This window comes from Acipenser ruthenus, chromosome 3 (genome assembly GCF_902713425.1).
Source record: "Acipenser ruthenus chromosome 3, fAciRut3.2 maternal haplotype, whole genome shotgun sequence".
Lineage (NCBI taxonomy): Eukaryota > Metazoa > Chordata > Actinopteri > Acipenseriformes > Acipenseridae > Acipenser > Acipenser ruthenus.
This window is the reverse complement of record NC_081191.1, coordinates 35,265,516-35,274,119: the sequence shown is the minus strand read 5'-3', so window position 1 is coordinate 35,274,119 and position 8,604 is coordinate 35,265,516.

Below are 8,604 nucleotides of genomic sequence, written 5' to 3'. Positions count from 1 at the left end.
CTTTGTTGATATGCAGGGCCATTTAAACCCGTTTGACTGTGAAAAAAAAAAACTTTTAAACAGCGCGTCTAAAATTAACTACGCGTGTGAAAATTAATTAGACCTGGCGTGCCTGACGCGCAATTAATAAATGGACCGCAAAGGGTTAATTACATTTTCCTTGTCAGGGTATGAATACTTTTGAATTAGCATTTTTGGAGTTTTGCTGAAATAATTAATTGTAGACATCTATTTATTGTAACTTTTTTTCCTCGTCCCGAAAAGCAAAACTTTTGCTACAAAAGATTTTTCCTATAATTATTTGTTTTCGAGAAATTTCTAGAAATTCTAAATTTCCATTGGGGTATGTAAACTTTTGAATACAACTGTATATATATATATATATATATATATATTGTAAACGATCCAGTAGCGTGGTGCTGCTGACCACTGGTTTCCTGTTCCCACCAACTGGCACAGACTCGATACGTTTGCAGGCAAGAATGTTTTATTTACAATATTTACACAATACAGCAGTTTCTGCTAAAGGCTAATGCCCTGTACGGGCCACTGACTAACTCACTTCTTCGACCCTCTCTAAGCTACTTCAAGACTACTGCACGTCTACAGGCTTTGGCCTGTGCACGATCCACTTAGATGGGACCGAGTCCACTGGAGCGAACCACACTGGCCACTGGAGACGTGGAGACAGGAGAGTAGTACCGAGATTCCTTCCGCCGAAGTGAGTCAGTCCACAGGTAAGAACAGGGCCAGCTCTCTTCCTTAGAGCTGTCCTGGATCACAGGTAAGTACAGGATGGACTCCTTCTGCTGGAGTAGTCCTATAACACAGGTGAACACAGAGCTGGCTCCCCTTGCTGGAGTAACTCTGCAACACAGGTAAGTATACAACAGACTCCCTCTGCTGGAGTAGTCCTGTAACACAGGTAAGTGCAAGACAGGCTCCCTCTGCTGGAGTAGTCCTGTAACACAGGTAAGTGCAAGACAGGCTCCCTCTGCTGGAGTAGACCTGTAACACAGGTAAGTGCAAGACAGGCTCCCTCTGCTGGAGTAGTCCTGTAACACAGGTAAGTACAAGACAGGCTCCCTCTGCTGGAGTTGTCCTGGAACACAGGTAAACGCAGGATGGATCATCTTTAAAGAAGAATCCGAGGAACACAACTGAGATGACACCAGACGTACAGAGAAGAGAACAAAGACAGAACAAGTTATATCCGGGCTGTGGGGAAGGAACCCCTGCAGCCAACTCCTGGTCGTCCACGGAAGCAAATTGTGTCCCAACTAAAAGCAAGTGTCCACTTTTCCTGTGTAAACCATATACAATGTGTCTTGTATCTGTATTACAATAAACAATTTCTTGCACTTCCAGTCTAATAAATCTGTTCTTTCTGATTATTATTCACTGTCTCTGCAGCGCGTGAATAACCAATACACCTCCTGGTCGTAAAGCATAAAACTAAACACCCTGCTGTTGTGACGGCGCACAACCGCACAGTGCGGAACACCGCGGGCCTCTTTTAAATTGCTAAGAAGTAAAAATAAACTTCGACTAGCAACACGACAAAAGAAAAATAAATAAACTTTCACAAAACAAAAGGCTACCTCAACAAGAGGAAAATTGTGCTCCGTTTAAACTAAATACTCAACTATATTCTAAATACAAACAATCACTTTATCTTACGATGCTCTACCAACACACTGGAGTTTGCAGGCTTCTTTTCTGCAGAACAATAGGGCGGTGTTCCCCGCGATCACACATCGCCCCGATGGTTCTGCCCTGCTTGTTTATAAACCCAGAAACCCCTCCCAATCAATTGGCACTCGGATTTCTGGGTTGTGTAGTTTCTCCCCTAGCGCCACCATTTCTTAAAGGCGATACTACCCTTTCCTCACTATATATATATATATATATATATATATATATATATATATATATATATATATATATATACAGTGACAGGGAGGACCCTGTCGCTGGTTCTTGCACAGATGTGTGTAGCTGGGACACGTACCAGGAGACGCGTTGCTAAGCAATCAATTGAGCAGGTAGGCTCGCCCGGCGACTGCACCGCCATGTTACACAGACAGGCGCTTTGTTTACATTGAGGAGGACAGTGCCTGTGAAGGCTCTGCCCAGCCAGGCCCATCGTAAAGACCCAGAGTCATTGGGAGGCCACGAGCAACAATAGTAGGTAATGTAGTGTAGTAGGTTCCTGGAGAGTGATGTCTTTTAATGAGGCTAGCGCTTGCCTTGTGTGACAAACTTTTATTTTTATTTTTGTTTCGTTTTCTTTATTAAATGTGACTCTAGGGCTACCATTACTGGTACCCTAGTGGCAGCACCTGTGTGTTTATTAAATATACATGCTTGTGAGGCGTGTTAACACCCAATGCTCTGTGTCTGACTCAGTGACGTCCCACGCACATAACACTTCCCCCTGTTATATATATTAATTTGTATTAATCTGTTTACACTTGCAAAAAAAAAAAAAAAAGATTTTCTAAAAATGATTTGTTGCCTTACAAGTACCTAACACTAGTGGGCTGATAGGTTAGAGGTACACTTTTTTTTTTTTTTTGCATAGGTCGTACATTTCATTTGCATAGGTCATATGTTGTTTTCTAGACTGTGTTTTCACAACAGTTAATAAATCTGTAATTGCCAGTTACCTTCACTCCCTGCTTCTGTAATATGTAAATATGCAGTAGTGTGAATGAGTTTGCCTTGTTCAGGTCATTCTGACAATTGAATCAACACATTTCAGCCCTGGGATTTCTAGAAAAACAAACTGTTGGTAGACAAAAATCTAAATAATAATAATATGAGTACTAATGGAATCATACTGTATATTGGTTTGCTACAGCACAGCTACTGTAAGACTAAAGGGTAATCTAAAGATCTGACAATATTTTACTAGTTTGTTTTGTTTTTGGCGAGAAGGATACTGCAAGTGTTTTACGTTATCATGTTCCTAGAGATCTACAGATTAAAGACATTGAGGAAATAATACCTAATTTTGATATTCAGCCTTCTGCATTAAAGGATTGTTCCTTAATTCAAAGCATCAAGGAGCTTTATTTTATACTTAGAGTACCAGTAATTAAAAAAGGAGGTACAATCAATTCCTCTCAGAACAGTAGCAGAAAAAAATAGCTCTAGCTTTCAAATTAGCTTTCTTTTTACCGTTTTGTCAAAGTACTTAATAATCACTCAGTTTCAATAAATCATATTCACACAACATCATCCAGGGACTTCTACTGGTACTTTATACATATTTGTTCTATCCAAATGAAAGAAAGGTATTATAAATGATCACATAACTGAAAGATTAGAATTATTTCATGAACTTTTAGAATTGTGTCAGGATTAAGTTAATTTAATTGTGAAAAAGACCAACAGTGAAATAAAGAGTTAAAATGTTGTTATGCTTTTGTTAATTTGATTTTAATGACTTGGCTATTACCACTTTTTTGGAAGTGTTTTTTATTTACCCATTTTGCTTGTAAAGTGTTAGCATGAGTGATTTAAAGTGTATATTGGTATGTTGGCACGGTGATGTCACAATTAGTTCACGTGCAGACTGTGCCGGGGCCAGACTGAATGATTAGCAATTAAGTCCTAGCACAGGACAGCTTCATTTAAGGAGCACAAATTTCTCACTAGGGGTTGGTGTGTTCAGAGGCGGAACAATAGTCAGGAGGTGAAATATAAATAACAATTGCTATTTGTGCTGGATTTATAACAGTGCGATACTTGTGTGTTCCGTTGTCTGGTTGTCTGTCTGTTTTGGCCATCGTGCCGTTTTGTTTGTTCATTTATTAATAATAAATCTGCGCTGAGCAGCGCTTCACTCACCATACTGTGTCCTGTCTACTTCGGGGTCTGTGACGTCGCCATGCAAGCTATCCGTGATCATCCTCCTTCAGTGGGTTCCCTTTCATGTCAAAGACTAATTGGGATTCAACAATTGGGATGCAACCAGAATAACAAATCTGTAATTGCAAGTTAAAGTGACCTTCGCTCCTTGCTGCTGTAATATTTCAATATACCCTGGACTGATTCTGCCTCATGTTATTCAGATAATTTTCTCTACAAATTCCAAATCTTTGGCAATTCTAGGATACAAAACTGTTGCCAAACTCAGGCCAGACATAACTTGAAAATCACCCTTTCAGTGTATGGTTTAAGTTTGAGAGAAAGGACACAATTCTGCCGGTTGATAAAAGCAATTGCTAAAAAGTTTTGGCAACACACATTTTATCTAATTAAAGTTGAGAGGTGTGATTCATTAACTAGGGAGAAAACCACTAATCAGGAAATGTCACTGGACCTTAGAGGATTGCTACGAGTGTAATTCTAAACTAGGTGCTATATTTAGAAAGAGAAACTGTCTTCCGCTCAATATAAGAATATGATATACAATAAAGCATTATTCTAAGATACTGAAAATCAATTTCATTTGTTTTTTAAAAATCCCTGATCCCCGCTTCTGAATTCTGATTCCCGGTGGCTGATTGCTAGGTTCTAATTTCCACACTGTGAATTTCGCAGCCACCACGGTGGGTATACTGTACTACAGGCAAGAGATATTCAGCTTTTTTCATAATTATACATTCATCTAACGCAGCCGGAAAGTAAAAGGAATTGTATACATTCAAAATGTTAATCAATTTCCTTTTATTTTTTTATTTTTTTTAACTTTGAAATTTCCATCTGGTCGGCTATGGCGAGAGAGCCTTTGAGCGCCCTGGTCTATGGTACCGAATGCAGCCGATCAGCAGTTCCTATATAGTGTGGTTGTGTTGGACCTTAACAATGAAGAGATCACTAATGGAAAAAAAAACATAAAACAATTAGGTTCAGATTTTAAAGTCGGTATGAGTAAGCAAAGTAATTGCATACATCAGTGTGTATTAAAATGCAGTAAATAGTTTTATTTGTGAGTGGCAAGTAAGCAAGCCTACCTATCTCTGAGCCTAACTTGTGGTGAAAGAAAAAAAAAAAGGCTTGGAATTTAAAATCTATAGCAATGTGGTTCAAAACTGAAAGTAAAAGAGAGAAGTTAATAGAATAATCAATTTTTCAAAAGGTACCAGATATGTGTTTTTTTTGGTTTGGTTGATTTTTGAACATTGGAATTAGATGTTGTGTTCTATGCAGGGGGTTGGTTGTAATTCCCTATGTTTGAGACCTATAAATCGTTGGTAACACTTTAGTTTAGTATAGTGGTTATAAACAATAGCAAAAACAAAACAATGGCAAAAGTGTATACTAACTGTATTGCAAAAACAAAGCAGCCCCATACAACTGGCGAGACAGACATATAAAAACAAAGACAGACAATGACAAAAGTATAATAATACTCTTATTATTTCTAATCATATTCTATAATTGTTAATAGCATAATTAATAACACGTTTATAGATTGTTTATATTATAATCACTTATATCCAATCCCTAAACTAAAGTGTTACCAAATTGTTAGATGACTTTAAGACTTTGACAACTATTCAATAAATGTAAAAGATACATTTTTGACAACTCACATCAATTGACCTTCCTAAAATACCAGTTTTACATTGTTATAAAGTGTATCAACTGGTTGAGAAAACTTGACTGTATCCTTAAAAAATGAGTAATCAGCTAGCACAGGCATGCGCACACACACATTTCCTTGTACAGGGTCAGCATGTCTAGGTCATTGGGCTGGTAGTAACATGGTAATCAAGTGACCACAGCTTGGAGTGGAATAACTATATTTCTCAGAATTATAAATGTAAATGAAATAAAATAAGAGTTATTTACCAATTTGTTTTCTGCTTGCTTTCTAATTAATACACTACTATTTGGGCCAATTAGATCACTGAAAATTAAATAAGATCCAACGAATTTAAAGAAAATAGTATGTGTAATAAATTATCCAATTAAAACTTACCATACATTTGCCATTTCCACCCCAATTTGTAGCAGTATATAGATGTAATTGAAAAAAGGGTACCTTGTTAATACTAGCGATTCATGTAATTGTGTTTTTGTACTGTATTCCTACTGTTTCTACTATGATTCCCACTATATTGTGTTTCCTCCCCCTGTGTATTTCCCGCTGTTTCCTTGTTTATTCTGTGTCTGAGTCTGTATGTGTAATTCCTATCCTGCGCGTGGTGCCTCCTGTGTCTCCCGTGAATGGTTGTTGTTTCTCTGTGCCCATTAGTCCTGGTGTGTGGCTGAGGACCAATGGGATGTGTGTGTTCCGGTAACCAGTTCAGCTTAAAGGGGCGGAGCTAAGTTATAAAAGGCGCTGCACCGCCAATTATAATGTTGTTGATCTTCTGAAAGTGGGTTGCTGTATTTGAAACCCGAGCTGTGGACTCAAGATTGGGTGCGGAGAAAGCGTCCAGTGGTGCTGTAACGGAACGGTCGACTGTTTTGGGTGCTCGCAAGCGTATCCAGCAGCGTGTGTCTTATGCAAATAAAAAGGATTTGAAGAATGTCTTCTCCGTTTTCTGCCTCCTTGCCGAAACCCTACAATACAAACTGAATCGTGTTACAGTCAACATTGTCTGTCTCAAGAAGTTGGCATATGGTTAGCAGATTTACAGTGTGAAAAAACTGGGACATATTTTTTTTTTCTTTAATTTGTTGACTATGTAGAAACTATGTAGAATTATAATTTAAAAGTTAAACATGTAAAACATTATGATATATATATTTTTAAACTGTACATCAGGGGCGTCATTTCAGAAAAATTCTGGGGGTGGCAAAGTTGTGTCAACATTAAAAAAAAAAAAAGGCAGCAATTAAGCTAGTTTACAACGAGATAGCGTGCTGCACTTTGTCAACGTCGTTCTTATTCTTAAAATAAATTATACCAAACATGCAATGCACAGCACTGGTTTATAACAAAATGAAAATGTCTCATTTTATAGTAATAAAATGTGTAATGTTACGGTCGGTGTTTGCACTGAAGCTTTTGTGTTTTAAAAGAAGGTAAAGGCTTTAATCCTAACCAAATTAAATTGCTCTGCTTCTGATATCCCAGTAAAGTAAACATTCCACAGTTACATACTGTAACTTCTGCTACATTAAACAAATAGCAGTACACAACACCATTTTATTTTTTTATTTTTTATCGTTTTACAGCAGCTGCTAGGGATATTAGACTACTCTTATTTGAGATCATTGAAAATAAAAGTAATATATTGCATGGGCTTAGAAAAAGATCCAGGAGTAACTTTTCGAGCATCCATCCAAATACATCTCACCAGATTTGATACATACTTTACTTACAACCTCAAGCTAAGTTTGATACATTTCACCTGCTTTCCACAAGAATGCCACTTTGTATCAAATATAAACCAATGAACATAGACTGCTAAATAAGCACTACAATTACAGTGCCATGAAAAAGTATTTGCTCCCTGTCTGATTTTCTGCATTTTTGCATATTTACGACACTGAATGTTAGCAGATCTTCAACCGAAACCTTTTTTGATAAAAGGGACCCTGAGTGAACAAATAACACCAAAATTTGATACATATTTCATTTATTTATTAAAGAAAGTTATGCAACACCCAATGCCCCCGTGTGAAAAAGTAATCGCCCCCTTAGACTAAATAACTGGTTACACTACCTTTAGCAGCAATAACTGCAACCAAATGCTTCCTGTAGTTATTGATTAGTCTCTCACAGCGCCGTGGAGGAATTTTGGCCCACTCCTCCATGCAGAACTGCTTCAACTCAATGACATTTGTGGGTTTTCGAGCATGAACTGCTCGTTTCAGGTCCTGCCACAACATCTCAATGGGGTTTAGGTCTGGACTTTGACTAGGCCATTCCAAAATTTAAAATTTCTTGTTCTTAAACCATTCTGATGTAGACTTGCTTGTGTGTTTCGGATCATTGTCTTTTGCCCAGTGTCTTTCTGATGGTGGAGTCATGAACACTGACCTTAGCCGAGGCGAGAGAGTCCTGCAGATCCCTGGATGTTGTTCTAGGGTTCTTTGTGACTTCCTGGACAATTTTACACCTTGCTCTTGGAGAGATTTTGGCAGGACGGCCACTCCTGGGATTATTATTATTATTATTATTATTATTATTATTATTATTATTATTATTATTTATTTCTTAGCAGACGCCCTTATCCAGGGCGACTTACAATCGCAATATATTCACTACTGTCCCAAACTTTCTCCATTTGGACAATATGGCTCTGACTCTGGTTCGGTGGAGCCCCAGAGCCTTAGAAATGGCTTTGTAACCCTTGCCAGACTGATAGGCATCAACAACTTTTTTCCGGAGGTCTTCAGGAATTTCTTTTGTTCATGGCATGATGTGCCTCTAGAACCTGTGTGCTGACAACTTCACTCTGATGGTAAGGGCCAAAGTTAGTCAGATTTATATTGGGCAGGGCTGGCCCAAATCAGGCCTGGTTGTTAACCAAAGTACTGAAAGAGCTGACCCTAATTATCCCTTTAATTGGGTTGAGTTACCTAGGGGGGGCAATAACTTTTTCACCCCTGAAGACTGCATGTTTGATTACCTTGCACACCAAACAAATGAAAGAAGCACCAAACTTTGGTGTCATTTTTTCTCTCATACTCCCT